Below are 26215 nucleotides of genomic sequence, written 5' to 3' on the forward strand. Positions count from 1 at the left end.
AGGAGAAGAGTTAGTGGAGAAAAGTGACAGAAGGAGAGGAGAGTGATGGGAGGAGAGTGAAGGGAGGCAAGTTAGAGGAGAATATTGATGGGAGGAGTGCAACAAGAGGAAAGTGACTGGAGGAGAGTGAAGGGAAGAGAGTGGCAGGAGGAGAGTGACTAGAGGAAAGTGAAGGAGAGATACCTGAGTATAGTGATCGGAGGAGTGTGTCCAGGCCTCCTCATATTTTATTAGTGAATCAACCACTTTAATATCATGGGGTGAGAGATCCATAATCTCTGCTCGTAGTATAAAGAATGGTAGGAAAGTGAAGGATGGAGAGATTTTGGGGAGTAATTTGAGGAGAGTGATAGGCGAAGACTGATGGGAGAAGAATGATGGGTGGAGAGACATGGGGAGAGTGATGGGAAGAAAATAATCGGAAGACAGTGATTGGAGAAGAGAGTGACGGGAGGAGATTGATATGTAGAGAATGATGGGAGAAGATTGATATGTGAACAGTGATGAGAGGTGTCAGGACTCGAACCCAGCAGCTCTTGTGCACCAGTCGGTAACTCTTCCCTTTGAGCTATTCAGTTTGATGGACAGTTCCTTGCTAAACCAGATACTAGTAACTGTGTTATTGTTATTCCTGATTGCACCCTAAGTTCCTGTTTGTCTCCACCCCGAGTTCCTGATTGGCTCAACCTTGTGATTTCCTGATTGAACACCCTACTTTAATCTCGCACTGCACTTCCTTCATTGCGAGATTATTGAGCTCCCAGCCTTTAGTTTACCTTCTTTCCACCTGCTGCTTAGCTTCAAGATTCTACTGCTGCTCCGTGTACCGACTTCTGGCTTTATCCTGACTATGATTCCTGCTTATCCTCCCAATTATACAGCTGCTCCATGTACCGACCTCTGGCTATTTCCTGACAACGCTACCCGCTGGTGCCGCCCCTAGGGGTTGCAATATCACTACTCCAACTCAGGTCAGTCCATAACAGGAGGCGAATGATATGTGGAGAGTGATGGTAGGAAAATGATATATGCAGAATGATTGGGGGAGAATGATATGTGGAAAGTGATGGGAGGAGAATGATGTGAGGAGAATGATGGGAGGAATGATGGTAGCAGAGTAATAGGCAGAGAATGTTATTTGGAGAGTGATAGGAGGAGAATGATATGAGGAAATTGACAGGAGGAGAGTGATGGCAGGAGAGTGGTGGTGTCAAGCTGGGTGCACAACAAAGGAGAAATGGAGAGGGAAGCCCAAACTCTATGGAAGTAGGGAGCGTAGACCCCTGGGCAGATCTAAAATTATGCTGACTGCCCTAAACGTCCCTATATAGGTTTTTCAGCTATCGAGGAGCAGGAACCTAATCCCTGCCTGACCCTAGCGATAGGCCATGGTTAGGGAGGGGATGCAGTTAGCACTGGTCAGTCCCCACTACAACTAAAGATAGAGAGGATAAACGAACGAGGGGAACACTTAGCTTGAGAAGACAACTGAGATGTCATGCCAGCAATCCTCCAAGAGTCCTCTGAAAGGGAACTGACTGTTAGTACATCCAGCTAGACAGAGACACACAAGAGCTAACACCTGCACCATGCTGTAGACACGGAATGAATATAAACCTTCAGTACAGGTGTCTAATTAGCAGCAGGAGGTGGAGGTAACCGTTGGATCCTAAAGGGAGAAGGATATCGCTCCACAACAGAGATACAAAAATCAAGAAGGTGCTTGAGCTAATCACAAAGACCTTCTCCAGCCAAATCCAGGATGGCTGTCTGTTACACCTGACATACCCGTGACAGTACCCCTCCTTCTATCAGTGTCCTCTGGACACTCAGGACCCGTTTTCTCAGGATGACAGGCATGGAATGAATGAACCAGTCTAGGGGCATTCACCTCTAATGCTGAAACCCACATCCACTCTTTGGTAACATAATCCCTCCAGTGCACCAAGTACTGCAGGGAACGACGCTGAAGACAAGAATCAACAATCCTTGAAATCTGGAACTCCAAATCACCATCAACAATGATTGGGCAGGACGGCAGGGGAGAGGACTCAAGAGATTCAACATTCTTCTTGAGCAGAGACCTGTGGAACACATTGAGAATTTTAAGAGTTTGAGGTAACTCGAGATGAAAAGCTTCAACTTAATATTCCTGGTTGACTGAGGATAGAAAGAAGAGGAAAAGGACAGCTGCATCCCCAGTCGAGTACAGAACGCTTTCCAGAACTTAGACACAAATTGGGTCCCCTCATCTGACACCAAATCGGAGGGAATCTCATGAAGCATCACAATCTCATTTATAAACACCGGAGCAAGAGTCTAGGCATTTGGGAGTCCCGATAAAGCGATGAAATGCACCATTTTACTGAACCTATCCACAGCCACCAGAACCAAAGTCTTGCCTGTAGACACCAGTAAGTCAGTAATAAAAATCCATGGACAAGTGTGTCCATGGCCTACTATGAATAGGTAGCGGAAGAAGAGTTCCAGACGGACAATACTTAGGAATGCACGCAAACACTGTAAGCAGACATCTGTTCAACCCCATCCCAATGTAACCCCGGCCACCAAAAACGAGAAAGGAGGTCTGCGGTTGTCTCACCCCCTGGATGACCAGCTAGCACAGAGTTATTATGTTCCCTAATTACTTTACGGTGAAAATCAAATGGTACAAATAACATTCCCGAAGGGTAGGAGGCAGGGGCGTCCCCCTTAGCATCTAACACCTCACCCTCCAGGTCAGAGTATAAGGACGAGACAACCACCACCTTCTGCAAAATTGGGGCAGGGTCCTCATGGTCACCACCACCTGGGAAGCTCCAGGACAAAGCATCCACCTTGGTGCTTTTAACTCCTGGAAGCAAAGTGACCACAAAATTGAATCTAGTAAAGAACAGGGAACACCTAGCTTGTCTAGGGTTGAGACATTTAGCCGATTGAAGATATGACAGGTTCTTGTGGTCGTGATAACAGTAATAGGATGGGCAGCCCCCTCCAACCAATGTCGCCATTCCTCAAACACCAATTTAATCGCCAAAAGTTCCCTATTACCCACGTCATAATTTCTCTCTGCCGAGGATAATGTTTTGGAAAAGAAGGTGCACAGATGCTGTGAAGAAATCAGATTGTTTCTTAATTATTCAGACTACTACCGTATATACTCGAGTATAAGCCGAGAATTTCAGCCCATTTTTTTTAGGCTGAAATTGCCCCTCTCGGCTTATACTCGAGTCATACTCAGGGGTCGGCAGGGGAGGTGGAGTGGCAGCGGTCTAAGCATACTCACCTGCTCCTGGCGCGGTCCCTGCTTCCCCGGCAGCTTCTTCCTGTAGTGAGCGGTCACATGGTACCGCTCATTACAGTAATGAATATGGACCCGACTCCACTCCCATAGTGGTGGAGCCGCATATTCATTACTGTAATGAGCGGTACCATGTGACTGATCACTACAGGAAGCTGCCGACGCCGGGGAAGCAGGGACCGTGCCAAGAGCAGGTGAGTATAAACAGTGTGCGATATTCACCTGCTCCCCGTTCCACCATTGCCAGCCGCCGCTGCATCTTCTGCATCCTCTGCACTGACAATCAGGTCAGAGGGCGCGGTGATGCGATTAATGCGCGCCGCCCTCTGCCTGAGCAGTCAGTGCAGTGGACGGGGAACGTAGAGGCAGCTCGCGGCAGTGGAACGCGGAGCAGGTGAATATAGAGAGTGCCGGGGGCCTGAGCGACAAGAGGTATGTGATTTTTTTTTTTCGCAGCAACAGCATATGGGGCAAGTGTCTGTATGGAGCATCTTATGGGGCCATAATCAGCATTTATGGAGCATTACATGGGGCAAATGTCTCTATGGAGCATCTTATGGGGCATAATCAGCATTTATGGAGCATTACATGGGGCAAATGACTGTATGGAGTATCTTATGGGGCCATAATCAGCATTTATGGAGCATTACATGGGGCAAATGTCTCTATGGAGCATCTTATGGGGCATAATCAGCATTTATGGAGCATTACATGGGGCAAATGACTGTATGGAGCATCTTATGGGGCCATAATCAGCATTTATGGAGCATTACATGGGGCAAATGACTGTATAGAGCATCTTATGGGGCCGTAATCAGCATTTATGGAGCATTACATGGGGCAAATGTCTGTATGGAGCATCTTATGGAGCCATAATCAGCATTTGTGCAGCATTACATGGGGCAAATGTCTGTATGGAGCATCTTATGGAGCCATAATCAGCATTTGTGCAGCATTACATGGGGCAAATGTCTGTATGGAGTATCTTATGGGGCCATAATCAGCATTTATGGAGCATTACATGGGGCAAATGACTGTATAGAGCATCTTATGGAGCCATAATCAGCATTTGTGCAGCATTACATGGGGCAAATGTCTGTATGGAGTATCTTATGGGGCCATAATCAGCATTTATGGAGCATTATATGGGACGTATTTTGTATGGAGCATCTTATGGGGCCGTAATCAGCATTTATGGAGCATTACATGGGGCAAATGTCTGTATGGAGCATCTTATGGAGCCATAATCAGCATTTGTGCAGCATTACATGGGGCAAATGTCTGTATGGAGCATCTTATGGAGCCATAATCAGCATTTGTGCAGCATTACATGGGGCAAATGTCTGTATGGAGTATCTTATGGGGCCATAATCAGCATTTATGGAGCATTATATGGGACGTATTTTGTATGGAGCATCTTATGGGGCCCATCATGAACTGTATGGAGCATTATATGAGGCTCCTGATTCAATATGTAGGATAACCTACTGATGTCTCAATTAATTTTACTTTTATTGGTATCTATTTTTATTTTTTATTGGTATCTATTTTTATTTTTGACATTTACCGGTAGCTGCTGCTTTTTCCACCCTAGGCTTATACTCGAGTCATTAGGTTTTCCCATTTTTTTGTGGCAAAATTATGGGGGTCGGCTTATATTCGAGTATATACGGTATGTTTTTGCAAACCAAGAAGAATTGACTTTTTATCTGTATATTGGCTTGTGGATTTAAGTGCTTATGTCTGGTGGGTCACGAAGACAGACTTGCAAACTGATATACTATTTTACATACTGTGTAAATCTGTAATAGTGACTGTACATAGGGTGTGTTTATCTTTGCTTACCACTGTGCCACCGTGCTGCCCTGGACACTGGGTAATTCTAAAAATAGCTTACATGCCTCGGGTATAAAAAGACTCAGAGAGCAGATCTCATCACACAGAGCTACCAGCTGGACATTCTGCAAGCCACTCAATGGACAAGATACAGGACTGCAGCCAATTCATCATGGCACCATCACAAGGGACACTGTTATGAAAGGTAATTCAGTACCACAATGGACATAGCGGTCAGAGCACATACAGTGACCTGGCAATAACCCAAAAAACAAGAACGAGCTCTGAGACGTGGGAACTCTGTTGACCGCAATCCCTAATCCTCTCCAACCACACTAAAGGCAGCCGTGGATTGCGCCTAACGCTCCCTATGCAACTCGGCACGGCCTGAGAAACTAGCTAGCCTGAAGATAGAAAATAAGCCTACCTTGCCTCAGAGAAATACCCCAAAGGAAAAGGCAGCCCCCACATATAATGACTGTGAGTTAAGATTAAAAGACAAACGTAGAGATGAAATAGATTTAGCAAAGTGAGGCCCAACTTTCTGAACAGAGCGAGGATAGGAAAGGTAACTTTGCGGTCAACACAAAACCCTACAAAAACCACGCAAAGGGGGCAAAAAGACCCTCCGTACCGAACTAACGGCACAGAGGTACACCCTCTGCGTCCCAGAGCTTCCAGCAAGCAGTAAAAAACAAATTGACAAGCTGGACAGAAAAAAAACAGCAAACAAATAGCAAAGAGGAACTTAGCTATACAGAGCAGCAGGCCACAGGAACGATCCAGGAGGAAACAGGTCCAATACTAGAACACTGACTGGAGGCCAGGATCAAAGCACTAGGTGGAGTTAAATAGAGCAGCACCTAACGACTTCACCACATCACCTGAGGAAGGAAACTCAGAAGCCGCAGTACCACTTTCCTCCACCAACGGAAGCTCACAGAGAGAACCAGCCGAAGTACCACTTGTGACCACAGGAGGGAGCTCTGCCACAGAATTCACAACAGTACCCCCCCTTGAGGAGGGGTCACTGAACCCTCACCAGAGCTCCCAGGGCGACCAGGATGAGCCATATGAAAGGCACGAACAAGATCGGGAGCATGGACATCAGAGGCAAAGACCCAGGAATTATCTTCCTGAGCATAACCCTTCCACTTAACCAGATACTGGAGTTTCCGCCTTGAAACACGAGAATCCAAAATCTTCTCCACAATATACTCCAACTCCCCCTCCACCAAAACCGGGGCAGGAGGATCAACAGATGGAACCATAGGTGCCACGTATCTCCGCAACAATGACCTATGGAATACGTTATGTAAGGAAAAAGAATCTGGAAGGGTCAGACAAAAAGACACAGGATTAAGAACCTCAGAAATCCTATACGGACCAATAAAACGAGGTTTAAACTTAGGAGAGGAAACCTTCATAGGAATATGACGAGAAGATAACCAAACCAAGTCCCCAACCCGAAGTCGGGGACCCACACAGCGTCTGCGATTAGCGAAACGTTGAGCCTTCTTCTGGGACAAAGTCAAATTGTCCACTACATGAGTCCAAATCTGTTGCAACCTGTCCACCACAGTATCCACACCAGGACAGTCCGAAGACTCAACCTGCCCTGAAGAGAAACGAGGATGGAACCCAGAGTTGCAGAAAAACGGTGAAACCAAGGTAGCCGAGCTGGCCCGATTATTAAGGGCGAACTCAGCAAAAGGCAAAAAGGACACCCAGTCATCCTGATCAGCAGAAACAAAGCATCTCAGATATGTTTCCATGGTCTGATTGGTTCGTTCGGTCTGGCCATTAGTCTGAGGATGGAAAGCCGAGGAAAAAGACAAGTCAATGCCCATCCTACCACAAAAGGCTCGCCAAAACCTCGAAACAAACTGGGAACCTCTGTCAGAAACTATATTCTCTGGAATGCCATGTAAACGAACCACATGCTGGAAGAACAATGGCACCAAATCAAAGGAGGAGGGCAATTTAGACAAGGGTACCAAATGGACCATCTTAGAGAAGCGATCACAGACCACCCAAATGACTGACATCTTTTGAGAGACGGGAAGATCTGAAATAAAATCCATAGAGATATGTGTCCAAGGCCTCTTCGGGACCGGCAAGGGCAAAAGCAACCCACTGGCACGAAAACAGCAGGGCTTAGCCCGAGCACAAATCCCACAGGACTGCACAAACGTACGCACATCCCGCGACAGAGATGGCCACCAAAAGGATCTAGCCACTAACTCTCTGGTACCAAAGATTCCAGGATGACCAGCCAACACCGAACAATGAACCTCAGAGATAACTTTACTGGTCCACCTATCAGGGACAAACAGTTTCTCCGCTGGGCAACGATCAGGTTTATTAGCCTGAAATTTTTGCAGCACCCGCCGCAAATCAGGGGAGATGGCAGACACAATTACTCCCTCTTTGAGGATACCTGCCGGCTCAGATACACCCGGAGAGTCGGGCACAAAACTCCTAGACAGAGCATCCGCCTTCACATTTTTAGAGCCCGGAAGGTATGAAATCACAAAGTCAAAACGGGCAAAAAACAACGACCAACGAGCTTGTCTAGGATTCAACCGCTTGGCGGACTCGAGATAAGTCAAGTTCTTATGATCAGTCAATACCACCACGCGATGCTTAGCTCCTTAACGCCAATGACGCCACTCCTCGAATGCCCACTTCATGGCCAGCAACTCTCGATTGCCCACATCATAATTTCGCTCAGCAGGCGAAAACTTCCTGGAAAAGAAGGCGCATGGTTTCATCACCGAGCAATCAGAAATTCTCTGCGACAAAACAGCCCCTGCTCCAATCTCAGAAGCATCAACCTCGACCTGGAACGGAAGCGAAACATCTGGTTGACACAACACAGGGGCAGAAGAAAAACGACGCTTCAACTCTTGAAAAGCTTCCACCGCAGCAGAAGACCAATTGACCAAATCAGCACCTTTCTTGGTCAAATCGGTCAATGGTTTAGCAATACTAGAAAAATTGCAGATGAAGCGACGATAAAAATTAGCAAAGCCCAGGAACTTTTGCAGACTTTTCAGAGATGTCGGCTGAGTCCAATTATGGATGGCTTGGACCTTAACAGGGTCCATCTCGATAGTAGAAGGGGAAAAGATGAACCCCAAAAATGAAACCTTCTGAACACCAAAGAGACACTTTGATCCCTTCACAAACAAAGAATTAGCACGCAGGACCTGAAACACCGTTCTGACCTGCTTCACATGAGACTCCCAATCATCCGAGAAGATCAAAATGTCATCTAAGTACACAATCAGGAATTTATCCAGGTACTCTCGAAAGATGTCATGCATAAAGGACTGAAACACTGATGGAGCATTGGCAAGTCCGAATGGCATTACTAGATACTCAAAATGGCCCTCGGGCGTATTAAATGCAGTTTTCCACTCACCGCCTCGCTTAATACGCACAAGATTATACGCACCACGAAGATCTATCTTGGTGAACCAACTAGCCCCCTTAATCCGAGCAAACAAATCAGATAACAATGGCAAGGGGTACTGAAATTTAACCGTGATCTTATTTAGAAGGCGGTAATCTATACAAGGTCTCAGTGAACCATCCTTCTTGGCTACAAAAAAGAACCCTGCTCCTAATGGCGACGATGACGGGCGAATATGCCCCTTCTCCAAAGACTCCTTCACATAACTCCGCATAGCGGCGTGCTCAGGCACAGATAAATTAAACAGTCGACCTTTTGGGAATTTACTACCAGGAATCAAATTGATAGCACAATCACAATCCCTATGCGGAGGTAGGGTATCGGACTTGGGCTCATCAAATAAATCCCGGTAATCAGACAAGAACTCAGGAACCTCAGAAGGGGTGGATGACGAAATAGTCAGAAATGGGACATCACCATGTACCCCCTGACAACCCCAGCTGGACACAGACATGGATTTCCAATCTAATACTGGATTATGGACTTGTAGCCATGGCAACCCCAACACGACCACATCATGCAGATTATGCAACACCAGAAAGCGAATAACCTCCTGATGTGCAGGAGCCATGCACATGGTCAGCTGGGTCCAGTACTGAGGCTTATTTTTGGCCAAAGGCGTAGCATCAATTCCTCTCAATGGAATAGGACACTGCAAGGGCTCCAAGAAAAACCCACAGCGCCTAGCATACTCCAAGTCCATCAAATTCAGAGCAGCGCCTGAGTCCACAAATGCCATGACAGAATACGATGACAAAGAGCAGATCAAGGTAACAGACAGAAGAAATTTTGACTGTACCATACCAATGGTGGCAGACCTAGCGAACCGCTTAGTGCGCTTAGGACAATCAGAGATAGCATGAGTGGAATCACCACAGTAGAAACACAGACCATTCAGACGTCTGTGTTCTTGCCGTTCAACTCTGGTCAAAGTCCTATCGCACTGCATAAGCTCAGGTTTAAGCTCAGGTAATACCGCCAAATGGTGCACAGATTTACGCTCGCGCAAGCGTCGACCGATCTGAATGGCCAAAGACATAGACTCATTCAGACCAGCAGGCATAGGAAATCCCACCATGACATCCTTAAGGGCTTCAGAGAGACCTTTTCTGAAAATAGCTGCGAGCGCACCTTCATTCCACTGAGTGAGTACGGACCACTTTCTAAATTTCTGACAATATACCTCTATTTCATCCTGACCCTGACACAGAGCCAGCAAATTCTTCTCTGCCTGATCCACTGAATTAGGTTCATCGTACAGCAATCCGAGCGCCAGGAAAAATGCATCGATATTACTTAATGCAGGATCTCCTGACGCAAGAGAAAATGCCCAGTCCTGAGGGTCGCCACGCAAAAAAGAAATAACGATCCTAACTTATTGAACTGGGTCACCAGAGGAGCGAGGTTTCAAAGCCAGAAAAAGTTTACAATTATTTTTGAAACTCAGAAATTTAGTTCTATCTCCAAAAAACAAATCAGGAATAGGAATTCTCGGTTCTAACATAGAATTCTGAACCACAAAGTCTTGAATACTTTGTACTCTTGCCGTGAGCTGATCCACACATGAAGACAGACTTCTAATGTCCATTGCTACACCTGTGTACTGAACCACCCAAATGTCTAGGGGAAAAAAAAGGCAAAACACTGTGCAGAGAAAAAAAAATGGTCTCAGAACTTCTTTTTTCCCTCTATTGAGAATCATTAGTACTTTTGACCTCCAGTACTGTTATGAAAGGTAATTCAGTACCACAATGGACATAGAGGTCAGCGCACATACAGTGACCTGGCAATAACCCAAAAAACAAGAACGAGCTCTGAGACGTGGGAACTCTGTTGACCGCAATCCCTAATCCTCTCCAACCACACTAAAGGCAGCCGTGGATTGCGCCTAACGCTCCCTATGCAACTCGGCATGGCCTGAGAAACTAGCTAGCCTGAAGATAGAAAATAAGCCTACCTTGCCTCAGAGAAATACCCCAAAGGAAAAGGCAGCCCCCACATATAATGACTGTGAGTTAAGATGAAAAGACAAACGTAGAGATGAAATAGATTTAGCAAAGTGAGGCCCAACTTTCTGAACAGAGCGAGGATAGGAAAGGTAACTTTGCGGTCAACACAAAACCCTACAAAAACCACGCAAAGGGGGCAAAAAGACCCTCCGTACCGAACTAACGGCACGGAGGTACACCCTCTGCGTCCCAGAGCTTCCAGCAAGCAGTAAAAAACAAATTGACAAGCTGGACAGAAAAAAAACAGCAAACAAATAGCAAAGAGGAACTTAGCTATACTGAGCAGCAGGCCACAGGAACGATCCAGGAGGAAACAGGTCCAATACTAGAACATTGACTGGAGGCCAGGATCAAAGCACTAGGTGGAGTTAAATAGAGCAGCACCTAACGACTTCACCACAGCACCTGAAGAAGGAAACTCAGAAGCCGCAGTACCACTTTCCTCCACCAACGGAAGCTCACAGAGAGAACCAGCCGAAGTACCACTTGTGACCACAGGAGGGAGCTCTGCCACAGAATTCACAACAGGACACTGATCTATGATTCTATAGGAAACAACCTAGGGGCTTTCGGCTCCGGTTGGAAGGACACAGATCTGATCCAGTGACCATCTCTGAACCATGGATATGTTTGGAGAAAGCCAGGTTTGGGACCCGCTGGTTGCTTGGTTCAATGGACATGGTCAGATAAGCCAAGTGGTGACTCTCGTGTCAACTGGCTTTGGACCTTGTATGGACTCTATGGACAGTTCTTGGTCATCTCCCTACGCTTGTCGTTACCTCTTCTCTGTGTGTGTATCACAGGTGGAATAGCGACCCTTGGAGCTCTGACGTTGTCAACTGGCTTTGGACCTTGTACGGACTCTATGGAATGTTCTCGGTCATCTTCCTATGCTTGTCGATATGTCTTCTCTGTGTGGCTTTGGACCTTGTATGGACTCTATGGACTGTTCTCAGTTATCTTCCTATGCTTGTCGATATGTCTTCTCTGTGTGGCTTTGGACTTTGGACCTTGTATGGACTCTATGGACTGTTCTCGGTCATCTCTCTATGCTTGTCGTTACCTCTTCTCTGTGTCTGTATCACAGGTGGAATAGCGACCCTGAGAGCTCTGACGTTGTGTCAACTGGCTTTGGACCTTGTACAGACTCTATGGAATGTTCTCGGTCATCTCCCTACGCTTGTCGATATGTTTTCTCTGTGTGTATCACAGGTGGAATAGCGACTCTGGGAACTCTGACATAACATCTAACATTATCCCAGCGAGTCAGCGTAAGGGTGGGACCCTGTAATGTGCACCATCTTGGGGTAATTGCTGAGATTGTTCTGTTTGCTATTGTGTGTTGTGGTTCAATAAAGTATTGCCACACTGTTATACCCTAACCCTGTGTTGTCTGAGTATCGTTATGCCCACGTTTAACGGGAGAGCGGGCGTTATGCAGGAAGATCCCTGGTCCATGTGGTTTCAGCTAGCAGACTTGGGCGCCCGTCGACATCTCGTTTCCTCACAGATGCTATTTACCAGGGGACGGACCCTGAGACAACACAGCCCCAATCCCCCCTTCCAACGCATCAACCTACACAATAAAGGCCTGCAAAATTTCAGTTTGACTAAGTAAAGGAGACGTGGTGAAACAATTCTTTAGAGGAAAAAGCCTGCTGAGCAGCATCTGACCATTTAGAAAAATCAGACCTCTTTGTCATGTCAGTAAAGGGTTTCACAATTACTGAAATATTCCTGATGAATTTCCGGTAAAAATTAGTAAAGCCCAGGAAACGTAGGACCTTCAGGTTCTCGGGACAGTCCCAATCAAGGACAGCACGGGTTGACTGAGTATAGAGGCCGTGGCAAAAGAACTATTTAAGGAGGAAAAAGCCTGCTGAGCCGCATCCGATTATTTATAAAAATCAGACACCTTCCTTGTCCTGTCAGTAAGGGGTTTCACCATTACCGAATAATTTTGAATAAACTTCCGGTACAAATGAGTGAAACCCAGAAAATGGTATAATGCCTTCAGATTCTTGGGACGGTCCCAGTCGCATACAGCTCGACACTTCTCCGGATCGATCCGAAAACCCAAAAATGACAACAGGTATCACAAAAACTGCACCTCCTGGACGGCAAAGACACATTTCTCTAGTTTCGCATAAAGCTTGTTATCCCTTAATATCTGCAGCACCAAATTGTAATCCAGACAGACCACCACAAACCTGCCCACCAAATGATGGAAAGTATAATTAATGAAATGCTGGAACACCTCCGATGCATTGGTCAGACCGAAAGGCATAATCAGACTCTCGAAATGTCCCTCAGGGGTACTGAACGCCGTCTTCCATTCATCCCTTTGCCTGATTCTAACCGGGTTGTAGGCCCCTCTTAAATCCAACTTGGAGAACACCTCACCTCCCACCACCTGGTTGAATAAATCTGGAATCAGAGGAAGAGGATATGGATATCGGATAGTAATTTGATTCAATTCCCAGAAATCTAAACAGAGACGGAGACCACCATCTTTCTTCTTCACGAAAAAGAACCATGCCACCACGGACGAAGATTAAGATCTGATATGTCCATTCTCAAGACTCTCAGCAATAAAATCTTCATGGCTTGTCTCTCAGCACTGGACAGATTGTACAGTCTGGACTTGGGTAGTTTAGTTACGGGGGTCAGGTTAATAGCGCAGTCATGTGACCGATGAGGGGGCAAATCCTGACACCTCTTCTAGTAAAGTAAAGTAAAGAGAGATGCCGTAAAGAGAGATGCCGTAAAGTGGCTACGAGGTACACATAAATATGGCCATTTTTATGCGCTAAAAGCTCTCATTGTTCATATTTCTAGTGCAGTAATGCAGTTCAAATTTCGTTTTTTCAAGTTTGCATGTTTTGGCGCTGCAGTGTGCTGCCCTATTTACTTTACTATATACGAGTTGGCGACTCTGGGTTCAGCACCTGTTCACACTCAGTCTATGTTTGCATGTGCAGGTCAGGTTTTGAAATGTATTCTCTAGCCTTCTGATCGTGCACTCCCCGCCTCCTAGCCACAGGTGTTTTAATTATAGCAGGTCTAATACCCCTCCACAGAAAGAGAGAATTTGAGTCCAAGAAGAGGTTTCACATGTACCCATTCAGATGGAGACGTTTATTCTCAGAGAGGTAGGTCAAGCGTAGGACCTCGTATAAGAGAGATGCCGTAAAGTGGCTACGAGGTACACATAAATATGGCCATTTTTATGCGCTAAAAGCTCTCATTTTTCATATTTCTAGTGCAGTAATGCAGTTCAAATTTCGTGTTTTCAAGTTTGCATGTTTTGGCGCTGCAGTGTGCTGCCCTATTTACTTTACTATATACGAGTTGGCGACTCTGGGTTCAGCACCTGTTCACACTCAGTCTATGTTTGGATGTGCAGGTCAGGTTTTTGAAACCTCTTCTAGTAAAATACCTTCTCAATGTCAGACAAATAGGCTGGTGAGGTCCGCGTAGATACTGCAGACAGGGAAATGTTTAAGCAGTTATCATGGCAGTAATCTCCCCACTCCATAATCTCTCTGAATTGCCAATCCACTATCGGATTATGTTTCACCAACCAGGGTAGCCCAAGAGCAATAGGAGCGTGGAGACCCTCCAGGGTAACAAGAAATTACCTCATAATGGAAAGTGGTGCTGAGTCGATGGCGTAAAGAGGAATGTGCTTAGCTAAGGTAGAGCAAGCAACCCCAAGAGGTCTAGCAACCTCAGCATCCACCATACTGACTCCAGCTCCACTGTCTACAAACACAGAAATTCTCTCAATCCTTCTCTCTAGCACCACATCTGCTGTCAGGACAAACTGAGAATTACAGGTTGAAGAAGAACATACCCCTTATTTATCCAGGCTCCCAAGGGGTAATAGACTCTCTTTTTGTTTGGTAATCAAAGGACAGGCCCCAAAAAAATGCCCCTTCCTCCGACAAAAAAAGACGCCTTTTTCTTGCGAATGTCGGGAGACATACGATGCGGACGTATCCCTCAACTGCATGGGTTCCTCTAACTCCACAAGTAGAGGTTCATCCCCAGACCGTCCCCCCGACACAGGGGTATTGTTCCAGAAAGAGGGCTCAGAAGAAGGTGGTCTTACCTATCAATCCTGCGGGCGTCTATCCACCCGAATAGCTAATGACATGGCAGCCTCCAATGACTCCGGAGTTTCCTACACTGCAAAAGCATCTTTTAACGTTTCAGTTAAGACCTTGACAAAATTGGCTCCTAAGAGCCGGGTCGTTCAATTTGGTTTCGGTTGCCCACCTACGGAATTCAGAACTATAGGTCTCCACTAAACGATTCCGCTGCTGAAGGAGATTCAGGCAAGGAATTACAGTCAGGATCATTAAAGGGAACCTGTCAGCAGGATTGTGCTCAGTGACTACAGACAGTGTCAGGTCGGTGCCGTTATACTGATTACACTGATACCTGTGATCAGGATTGTGCTCAGTGACTACAGGCAGTGTCAGGTCGGTGCCATTATACTGATTACACTGATACCTGTGATCAGGATTGTGCTCAGTGATCTACAGACAGTGTCAGGTCAGTGCCGTTATACTGATTACACTGATACCTGTGATCAGGATTGTGCTCAGTGACTACAGACAGTGTCAGATCGGTGCCGTTATACTGATTACACTGATACCTGTGATCAGGATTGTACTCAGTGACTACAGTGTCAGGTCGGTGTCATTATACTGATTACACTGATACCTGTGATGAGGATTGTGCTCAGTGACTACAGTGTCAGGTCGGTGCCGTTATACTGATTACACTGATATCTGTGATCAGGATTGTGCTCAGTAACTACAGACAGTGTCAGGTCGGTGCCGTTATACTGATTACACCGATACCTGTGATCAAGATTGTGCTCAGTGACTACAGACAGTGTCAGGTCGGTGCCTTTATACTGATTACACTGATACCTGTGATCAGGATTGTGCTCAGTGACTACAGACAGTGTCAGGTCGGTGCCGTTATACTGATTACACTGATACCTGTGATCAGGATTGTGCTCAGTGACTACAGACAGTGTCAGGTCGCTGCCGTTATACTGATTACACTGATACCTGTGATCAGGATTGTGCTTAGTGACTACAGACAGTGTCAGGTCGGTGCTGTTATACTGATTACACTGATACCTGTGATCAAGATTGTGCTCACTGACTACAGACAGTGTCAGGTCGGTGCCGTTATATTGATTACACAGATACCTGTGATCAGGATTGTGCTCAGTGACTACAGACAGTATCAGATCGGTGCCGTTATACTGATTACACTGATACCTGTGATCAGGATTGTGCTCAGTGACTACAGACAGTGTCAGGTCGGTGCCGTTATACTGATACATGTGATCAGGATTGTGCTCAGTGACTACAGTGTCAGGTCGGTGCCGTTATACTGATTACACTGATACCTGTGATCAGGATTGTGCTCAGTGACTACAGACAGTGTCAGGTCAGTGCCGTTATACTGATTACACTGATACCTGTGATCAGGATTGTGCTCAGTGACTACAGACAGTATCAGATTGGTGCCGTTATACTGATTACACTGATACCTGTGATCAGGATTATGCTCAGTGACTACAGACAGTGTCAGGTCCGCGCCGTTATACTGATTACACTGATACCTGTGATCAGGATTGTGCTCAGTGACTACAGTGTCAGGTCGGTGCCGTTATGCTGATTACACTGATACCTGTGATCAGGATTGTGCTCAGTGACTACAGACAGTGTCAGGTCGGTGCCGTTATACTGATTACACTGATATCTGTGATCAGGATTGTGCTCAGTGACTACAGACAGTGTCAGGTCCGCGCCGTTATACTGATTACACTGATACCTGTGATCAGGATTGTGCTCAGTGACTACAGACAGTGTCAGGTCGGTGCCGTTATGCTGATTACACTGATACCTGTGATCAGGATTGTGCTCAGCGACTACAGACAGTGTCAGGTCGGTGCCGTTATACTGATTACACTGATACCTGTGATCAGGATTGTGCTCAGTGACTTCAGACAGTGTCAGGTCGGCGCCGTTATACTGATTACACTGATACCTGTCAGCAGGATTGTGCTCAGTGACTACAGGCAGTGTCAGGTCGGCGCCGTTATACTGATTATACTGATACCTGGTGATGAAATCCGTCTTGTGGTTGTTTTTTAATCTATATTTTCAGTTTGGAGTTTATCATATGTTAATAATATATACAATTACTATGAGCTGCTACTGCGCAGGCGCGCGCGGTGCCATCTTGGAAGAGGACATTTTTTTTCTTCTCTAGCAAGATGCTGCCACTGGCGCAATAGCACCTATCAGATCACAGCTATGTACACCGATAGATGCTACTGCGCAAACGCGGAGGCGCCATTTTATTATTATTTTTATACTCCTCAGGAAATGCTCAACCACATGTAGTAACTACACAGCGCAGGGGCAACGGCCGGCAGAAGGGTTTTTTCTTCAGTATGTACAGGTATTCATTCTGCAATCTAAGGGGCAAGGGTCTTCAGCAGTCTGCATTATGAAGACCCCTCTCCAGGCCGCCCCGGGGCACGAGCCTATCATTAACTCAAAACTGAAAATAAAGATTAATCAACCAGAAGATGGATTTCATCAACCAAGGTATCACTTTAATCAGTATTACGGCGCCAACATGACACTGTCTGCAGGTTACTGTGCACAGTCCTGCTGACAAACCCTTCTACAGACTGGAGACACCTGGAATCACAGGAAAAGCCCCGGACTGCGGATCCCCGAGCCACAGTGAAATCACAAGTCCCACTCGCTGCTCCTCATCTCCAGAGCAGTAAGGCAAAGGTTAAAGTACAATTTACAAGCTTCTTTAAATACAACAATCTTGTCCCTATACCCAGAAAACCTGTCTAGGAGGGCACTTTGGGTTCAAACTGGACCGGCCAGCCCGCAGAGTCCCCCACAATAGGAGTCCGCAGAGTCCCCCACAATAGGAGTCCGCAGAGTCCCCCACAATAGGAGTCCGCAGAGTCCCCCACAATAGGAGCCCGCAGAGTCCCCCACAATAGGAGCCCGCAGAGTCCCCCACAATAGGAGCCCGCAGAGTCCCCCACAATAGGAGCCCGCAGAGTCCCCCACAATAGGAGCCCGCAGAGTCCCCCACAATAGGAGCCCGCAGAGTCCCCCACAATAGGAGCCCGCAGAGTCCCCCACAATAGGAGCCCGCAGAGTCCCCGACAATAGGAGCCCACAGAGTCCCCGACAATAGGAGCCCGCAGAGTCCCCCACAATAGGAGCCCGCAGAGTCCCCCACAATAGGAGCCCGCAGAGTCCCCCACAATAGGAGCCCGCAGCCGCTGCCACTGAACCTCAGAACGAAGGCTGGTCACCTCCAGTGGCAACCTCTGCCAGCAAAGACACAGGATTCATGAACCCAGAAAAAGAAAAAATGAGAGGAGCGTGATGGGAGAAGAATGAATTGTGGAGAGTGAAGGGAGGAGAGCGACGGGAGGAGAGTGAAGGGAGGAGAGCGACGGGAGGGGAGCGACGGGAGGGGAGCGACGGGAGGAGAGCGACGGGAGGAGAGCGACGGGAGGAGAGCGACGGGAGGAGAGCGACGGGAGGGGAGCGACGGGAGAATGATATGAGGAGACTGATGGTATGTGAGTGATGGGGGAGAATGATGGGAGGAGAGTGATGGGAGGAAAATGATATGTGGAGAGTGAAGGGAGGAGAATGATGGGAGGAGAATGATGGGAGGAGAATGATGGGAGGAGAATGATGGGAGGAGAATGATGGGAGGAGAATGATGGGAGGAGAGTGATGGGAGGAGAATGATATGTGGAGAGTGATGGGAGGAGAGTGAAGGGAGGAGAGCGACGGGAGGGGAGCGACGGGAGGAGAATGATGGGAGGAGAGTGATGGGAGGAGAATGATATGTGGAGAGTGATGGGAGGAGAGCGACGGGAGGGGAGCGACGGGAGGGGAGCGACGGGAGGAGAGCGACGGGAGGAGAGCGACGGGAGGAGAGCGACGGGAGGAGAGCGACGGGAGGGGAGCGACGGGAGAATAATATGAGGAGACTGATGGTATGTGAGTGATGGGGGAGAATGATGGGAGGAGAGTGATGGGAGGAAAATGATATGTGGAGAGTGAAGGGAGGAGAATGATGGGAGGAGAATGATGGGAGGAGAATGATGGGAGGAGAATGATGGGAGGAGAATGATGGGAGGAGAATGATGGGAGGAGAGTGATGGGAGGAGAATGATATGTGGAGAGTGATGGGAGGAGAGTGAAGGGAGGAGAGCGACGGGAGGGGAGCGACGGGAGGGGAGCGACTCTGATGGGAGGAGAGTGATGGGAGAAGGTATGGGAGAAGAATGTGTGGTGGGAGGCGATTGATATGTGGAGAGTGATGAAAGGAGTCATGGGAGAAGAGTGACAGGAGAGTGATGGGAGAAAAATGATATGTGGAGAGTGATGGGAGGAGAATGAATTGTGGAGAGTGATAGAAGGCAAATGATTTGTGGAGAGTGATAGGATGCGAGTGACGGGAGGAAAATGATATGTGGAGAGTAATGGGAGCAGAATGATATAAGGAGAGTGATGGGATTTTATCGCGTTTTTTCGCGAAAAAAACACTATAAAAACTCATTAAAAATGAATACATTATGCATCCTATCATTTAGAATGCATTCTGCATGTTTTGTGCACATGATGTGCTTTTTTCCGTGAAAAAAACGCATTGCGGTAAAAAAAGCAGCATGTTCATTAATTTTGCGGATTTTCTGCGTTTTTCCTGCTATTCTATGCATTTGGGAAAAAACGCACAAAAAACGCACCAAAAAAGCATCAAAATCGCATGAAAAAAATGCGAAAAAAACGCATGCGGATTTCTGGCAGAAATGTCCGGTTTTTGTCAGGAAAATTTCTGCAACAAATCCTGACGTGTGCACATAGCCTTATTGCTGCGGGGAGAGCGGAGAGCAGAGCATCAGGGAACTCACCGGGTAGCAAACAGAACCTGAACCATGTGACGCCGCCAGATGCCGGGGTGCAGAGGAGACGGCATACACTGGAAAGATCAAACCAGGAGATAACAAGGTAACCAATGGCTGAGAAGAAGGGAGAGTCAGAAAAGGAATCCAAAGGTCAGAAAGCCAGCAGAACAAACAAGCAAATGCAAACCGAGCACACACTCAAGGGGGCAGACACACAGACTAAACAAAAGTATCGCTGACAGGGAATCCTAGCCTGTAGTGAGTATAAATACCCCTCCCAGATCCAAACAGAGGCCAGCAACATTAAACCTGAGAGAACAGGACATGAACCATGTCCTATACATGACAAGAATGATATGAAGACAGTGATGGAATGAGAGTGATGAGAGGAGAATGTTATGTGGAGAGTGATGGGATGAGAATGCTATTTGGAGAGTGATGGGAGGAGAGTGACGGGAGAAAAGTGATGGGAAGAGAGTGATGTGAGGAGAATAATATGTGGAGAGTATCGGCAGGAGTGGTGGTAGGAAATTGATATGTGGAGAGTGATGGAAGGGGTGATGGGAGAAGAGTGCTATTTCGAGCGTGATGGGAGGTGAGTGATGGGATGAGAATGTTATGTGGAGAGTGAGGGGAGGAGAATACTATCTGGAGAGTGATGGGAGGAGAGTGATAGAAGGAGAGTGATGAGATGAGAATGTTATTTGGAGAATGATGGGAGGAGAATGACAGAAGGAGAGTAATGGGAAGAGAATACTATCTGGAGAGTGATAGAAGGAGAGTGATGGGAAGAGAATGCTATTTGAAGAGTGATATGTAAAGAGTGATGGGAGGAGAATTATATGTGGATAGTGATGGGAGGAGTGATGGGAGGAAAGTGACAGGAGGAGAGTGATGGGATGAGAATGCTATTTGGACAGTGATGGGAGGAGAATTCTATGTGGAGAGTGATGGGAGAAGACTTGTGGTAGGAGAGTGATTTGAGGAAAATGAAATATGGAAAGTGATGGGAGGAGAAAGATATGTGGAGAGTGATGGGATGAAAATGGTATGTAGAGAGTGCTGGGAAGAGAGTGACGGGAGGAGAGTGATGGGAGGAGAGTGACGGGAGGAGAGTGACGGGAGGACAGTGACGGGAGGACAGTGACGGGAGGAGAGTGACGGGAGGAGAGTGACGGGAGGAGAGTGACGGGAGGAGAGTGACGGGAGGAGAGTGACGTGAGGAGAATGATGGGAGGAGAATAATATGTGGAGAGTATTGACAGGAGTTGTGGTAAGAAATTGATATGTGGAGAGTGAAGGAAGGAGAGAAGGGAGAAGAGTGCTATTTCGATATTGATGGGAGGAGAGTGATGGGATGAGAATGTTATGTGGAGAGTAATGGGATGAGAATACTATCTGGAGATCGATGAGAGAAGAGTGATGAGAGGAAAGTGACGGAAGGAGAGTGATTGGATGAGAATGCTATTTGGAGAGTGATGGGAGAAGATTGATATGTGGATAGTGACGGGAGGAGAGTGACGGGAGGAGAGTGACGGGAGGAGAGTGACGGGAGGAGAGTGACGGGAGGAGAGTGACGGGAGGAGAGTGACGGGAGGACAGTGACGGGAGGAGAGTGACGGGAGGACAGTAACGGGAGGAGAGTGACGGGAGGAGAGTGATGGGAAGAGAATAATATGTGGAGAGTATTGACAGGAGTGGTGGTAAGAAATTGATATGTGGAGAGTGAAGGAAGGAGAGAAGGGAGAAGAGTGCTATTTCGATATTGATGGGAGGAGAGTGATGGGATGAGAATGTTATGTGGAGAGTAATGGGATGAGAATACTATCTGGAGATCGATGAGAGAAGAGTGACGGGAGGAAAGTGACGGAAGGAGAGTGATTGGATGAGAATGCTATTTGGAGAGTGATGGGAGAAGATTGATATGTGGATAGTGACGGGAGGACAGTGACGGAAGGAGAGTGATTGGATGAGAATGCTATTTGGAGAGTGATGGGAGAAGATTGATATGTGGATAGTGACGGGAGGACAGTGACGGGAGGACAGTGACGGGAGGACAGTGACGGGAGGAGAGTGACGGGATGAGAGTGACGGGATGAGAGTGACGGGAGGAGAGTGACGGGAGGAGAGTGACGGGAGGACAGTGACGGGAGGACAGTGACAGGAGGACAGTGACGGGAGGAGAGTGACGGGAGGAGAGTGACGGGAGGAGAGTGACGGGAGGACAGTGACAGGAGGATACATTTCAAAAACCTGACCTGCACATCCAAACATAGACTCAGTGTGAACAGGTGCTGAACCTAGAGTCGCCAACTCGTAGATACTTAAAGGGACACTGTCACCTGAATTTGGAGGGAACAATCTTTAGCCATGGAGGCGGGGTTTTGGGGTTTTTGATTCACCCTTTCCTTACCCGCTGGCTGCATGCTGGCTGCAATATTGGATTGAAGTTCATTCTCTGTCCTTCATAGTACACGCCTGAGTAAGGCAAGATTGCACCTTGTGCAGGCGTGTACTACGGAGGACAGAGAATGAACTTCAATCCAATATTGCAGCCAGCATGCAGCCAGCGGGTAAGGAAAGGGTGAATCAAAAACCCCAAAACCCCGCCTCCATGGCTAAAGATTGTTCCCTCCAAATTCAGGTGACAGTGTCCCTTTAAGTAAATGAGTCAGCACACTGCAGCGCTAAAACATGCAAACTTGAAAACACGAAATTTGAACTGCATTACTGCACTAGAAATATGAAAAATGAGAGCGTTTAGCGCATAAAAATGGCCAATTTTATGTGTACCTGGTAGCCCCTTTACGGCATCTCTCTTATACCAGGTCCTAAACTTGCCTTACCTCGCTGAGAATAAATGTCTCCATCTGAATGGGTACATATGAAACCTCTTCTTAGACTAAAATTCTCTCTCTCTATGGAGGGGTATTGGACCTGCTGTAATTAACACACCTGAAGCTAGGAGGCGGAGTGCACGATCAGAAGGCTAGAGAATACATTTCAAAAACCTGACCTGCACATCCAAACATAGACTAAGTGTGAACAGGTGCTGAACCCAGAGTAGCCAACTCGTATATAGTTAAGTAAAAAGGGCAGCACACTGCAGCGCCAAAACATGCAAACTTGAAAACACGAAATTTGAACTGCATTACTGCACTAGAAATATGAAAAATGAGAGCTTTTGATAATGCACTCCGCCTCCTAGCTTCAGGTGTTTTAATTACAGCAGCTCCAATACCCCTCCACAGAGAGAGAGAATTTTAGTCTAAGAAGAGGTTTCATATGTACCCATTCAGATGGAGACGTTTATTCTCAGCGAGGTAAGGCAAGCGTAGGACCTGGTATAAGAGAGATGCCGTAAAGTGGCTACCAGGTACACATAAAATTGGCCATTTTTATGCGCTAAACGCTCTCATTTTTCATATTTCTAGTGCAGTAATGCAGTTCAAATTTCGTGTTTTCAAGTTTGCATGTTTTAGCGCTGCAGTGTGCTGCCTTATTTACTTAACTAGTGACGGGAGGAGAGTGACGGGAGGAGAGTGACGGGAGGACAGTGACGGGAGGACAGTGACGGGAGGACAGTGACGGGAGGAGAGTGACGGGAGGAGAGTGACGGGAGGACAGTGACGGGAGGAGAGTGACGGGAGGAGAGTGACGGGAGGACAGTGACGGGAGGACAGTGACGGGAGGAGAGTGATGGGAGGAGACTGACGGGAGGACAGTGACGGGAAGAGAGTGACGGGAGGAGAGTGACGGGAGGACAGTGACGGGAGGAGAGTGACGGGAGGACAGTGACGGGAGGAGAGTGACGGGAGGAGAGTGACGGGAGGAGAGTGACGGGAGGGGAGTGACGGGAGAGGAGTGACGGGAGGAGAGTGACGGGAGGAGAGTGACGGGAGGACAGTGACGGGAGGAGAGTGACGGGAGGAGAGTGACGGGAGGAGAGTGACGGGAGGGGAGTGACGGGAGAGGAGTGACGGGAGGAGAGTGACGGGAGGAGAGTGACGGGAGGAGAGTGATGGGAAGAGAATAATATGTGGAGAGTATTGACAGGAGTGGTGGTAAGAAATTGATATGTGGAGAGTGAAGGAAGGAGAGAAGGGAGAAGAGTGCTATTTCGATATTGATGGGAGGAGAGTGATGGGATGAGAATGTTATGTGGAGAGTAATGGGATGAGAATACTATCTGGAGATCGATGAGAGAAGAGTGACGGGAGGAACGTGACGGAAGGAGAGTGATTGGATGAGAATGCTATTTGGAGAGAGATGGGAGAAGATTGATATGTGGACAGTGATGGGAGGAGAGTGACAGGAGGAGAGTGACGGGAGGAGAGTGACGGGAGGAGAGAAGGGAGAAGAGTGCTATTTCGATATTGATGGGAGGAGAGTGATGGGATGAGAATGTTATGTGGAGAGTAATGGGATGAGAATACTATCTGGAGATCGATGAGAGAAGAGTGACGGGAGGAAAGTGACGGAAGGAGAGTGATTGGATGAGAATGCTATTTGGAGAGTGATGGGAGAAGATTGATATGTGGACAGTGATGGGAGGAGAGTGACGGGAGGAGAGTGATGGGAGGAGAATTCTATGTGGACAGTGATGGGAGGAGAGTGATGAGATAAGAATGGTATGTGGAGAGTGATGGGAGGAGAATTCTATTTGGACAGTGATGGGAGAAGACTTGTGGTAGGAGAGTGATTTGAGGAAAATAAAATGTGGAGAGTGATGGGAGGAGAGTGATGAAAGGAAAATGATGGGAGGAGAGTGATGGAGGAGAGTAATAGGAGAATGACAGAAGTAGTGATGGAGGAGAGTAATAGGGCAAAAGTGATAAAAAAGAGAGACAATAGTGATAAGAGATTGATGGAAAAGTGAAGGGAAGAGAGTTAAATGCCTGGAGGATGATGAGGGAGGTTACAGACTCACCGCTTTATTTCCCGCTGCTGTCTCTTTGCAGTGCACTCTGTCTCTTTGCAGTGCACTCTGTCTCGCTTGATGCCTGACTCTCCCTACACTTTCTGGTCACTGACTGTTCTCTTTCTACAGTCTCTGAGAAGTGGCGACTTACCCCGTACTCTCTAATCACTTGATGCCTGTCACTCCCTGTGTGTGTGGTCTCTGACTGTCTCTTCCTGCAGGCTTTTATCACTGGCTGCCTCTCTCTCCTTGCAGTCTTTCCCTGCAGTCTCTTTGTCAATTGTTGTCAACCTTTCTTTCTTTTCAGTCTCTGGTGACTAGCTGTCTCTCAGAATTATCTGGTGAGTAGCTGTCACTCCCTGCAGGGTCTCATCATTGACTTTCTCTTCTTGCAATCTCTGGTTCCTGGCTGATGCTCCCTGCTGTCTCTCACTGCAATTTCAGTTCACTGTCTCTCCCTGCAGTCTCTTCTCATTGGCTGTCTATCCCTACAGACTGCAAGTCTCTTTCTGCTGTTTCTCCCTGCAGTCTCTGCTCACTGTCTGTCTCTGCAGTCTCTGCTCACTGTCTGTCTCTCTCTGCAGTCTCTGCTCACTGTCTCTCTCTGCAGTCTCTGCTCACTGTCTGTCTCTCTCTGCAGTCTCTGCTCACTGTCGGTCTCTCCCTGCATTGTCTGCAGTCTCTGTGCACTCTGGGTAGGACAACACTCACCCTGCAGCTCAGCAGCCTCCCTGCACTGCATGATGGGAAGAATCTGCAGGGAGAGGAGGAGGAGACAGAGACATGCAGGAAAGAGACAGCACAGAGAGACATGCAGGAAAGAGACAGCACAGAGAGACATGCAGGAAAGAGACAGCACAGAGAGACATGCAGGAAAGAGACAGCACAGAGAGACATGCAGGAAAGAGACAGCACAGAGAGACATGCAGGAGACAGAGAGACATGCAGGAGAGAGCAGGAGAGAGAGACATGCAGGAGAGAGCAGGAGATAGAGAGACATGCAGGAGAGAGCAGGAGATAGAGAGACATGCAGGAGAGAGCAGGAGGCAGAGAGACATGCAGGAGAGAGCAGGAGGCAGAGAGACATGCAGGAGAGAGCAGGAGATAGAGAGACATGCAGGAGATAGAGAGACATGCAGGAGAGAGCAGGAGGCAGAGAGACATGCAGGAGAGAGCAGGAGATAGAGAGACATGCAGGAGAGAGCAGGAGAGAGAGACATGCAGGAGAGAGAGACATGCAGGAGATAGAGAGACATGCAGGAGAGAGCAGGAGGCAGAGAGACATGCAGGAGATAGAGAGACATGCAGGAGAGAGCAGGAGATAGAGAGACATGCAGGAGATAGAGAGACATGCAGGAGAGAGCAGGAGGCAGAGAGACATGTAGGAGAGAGCAGGAGATCGAGAGACATGCAGGAGAGAGCAGGAGAGAGAGACATGCAGGAGAGAGAGACATGCAGGAGATAGAGAGACATGCAGGAGAGAGCAGGAGGCAGAGAGACATGCAGGAGAGAGCAGGAGACAGAGAGACATGCAGGAGAGAGAGACATGCAGGAGAGAGCAGGAGATAGAGAGACATGCAGGAGAGAGCAGGAGAGAGAGACATGCAGGAGAGAGCAGGAGAGAGAGAGACATGCAGGAGAGAGCAGGAGATAGAGAGACATGCAGGAGAGAGAG

The 26215-nt window shown here is 47.6% G+C and overlaps 1 protein-coding gene across 2 annotated transcripts in view; it reads right to left on the minus strand.

The window, feature by feature from the left end:
- LOC138641581 (zinc finger protein 665-like) overlaps window positions 1-25278 on the minus strand; it is a 56137-nt gene extending 30859 nt beyond the window's left edge. The window contains exon 1 of one of the 2 annotated variants that reach the window (XM_069729064.1): window positions 24550-25278. The gene's annotated coding sequence lies outside the window, so the exon portion shown is untranslated. The remainder of the gene's footprint in view (window positions 1-24549) is intronic. The other variant, XM_069729063.1, reaches the window with a different exon arrangement.
- Window positions 25279-26215: the final 937 nt, after the last annotated feature.

Source organism: Ranitomeya imitator, chromosome 6 (assembly GCF_032444005.1).
Source record: "Ranitomeya imitator isolate aRanImi1 chromosome 6, aRanImi1.pri, whole genome shotgun sequence".
NCBI classification, from domain to species: domain Eukaryota; kingdom Metazoa; phylum Chordata; class Amphibia; order Anura; family Dendrobatidae; genus Ranitomeya; species Ranitomeya imitator.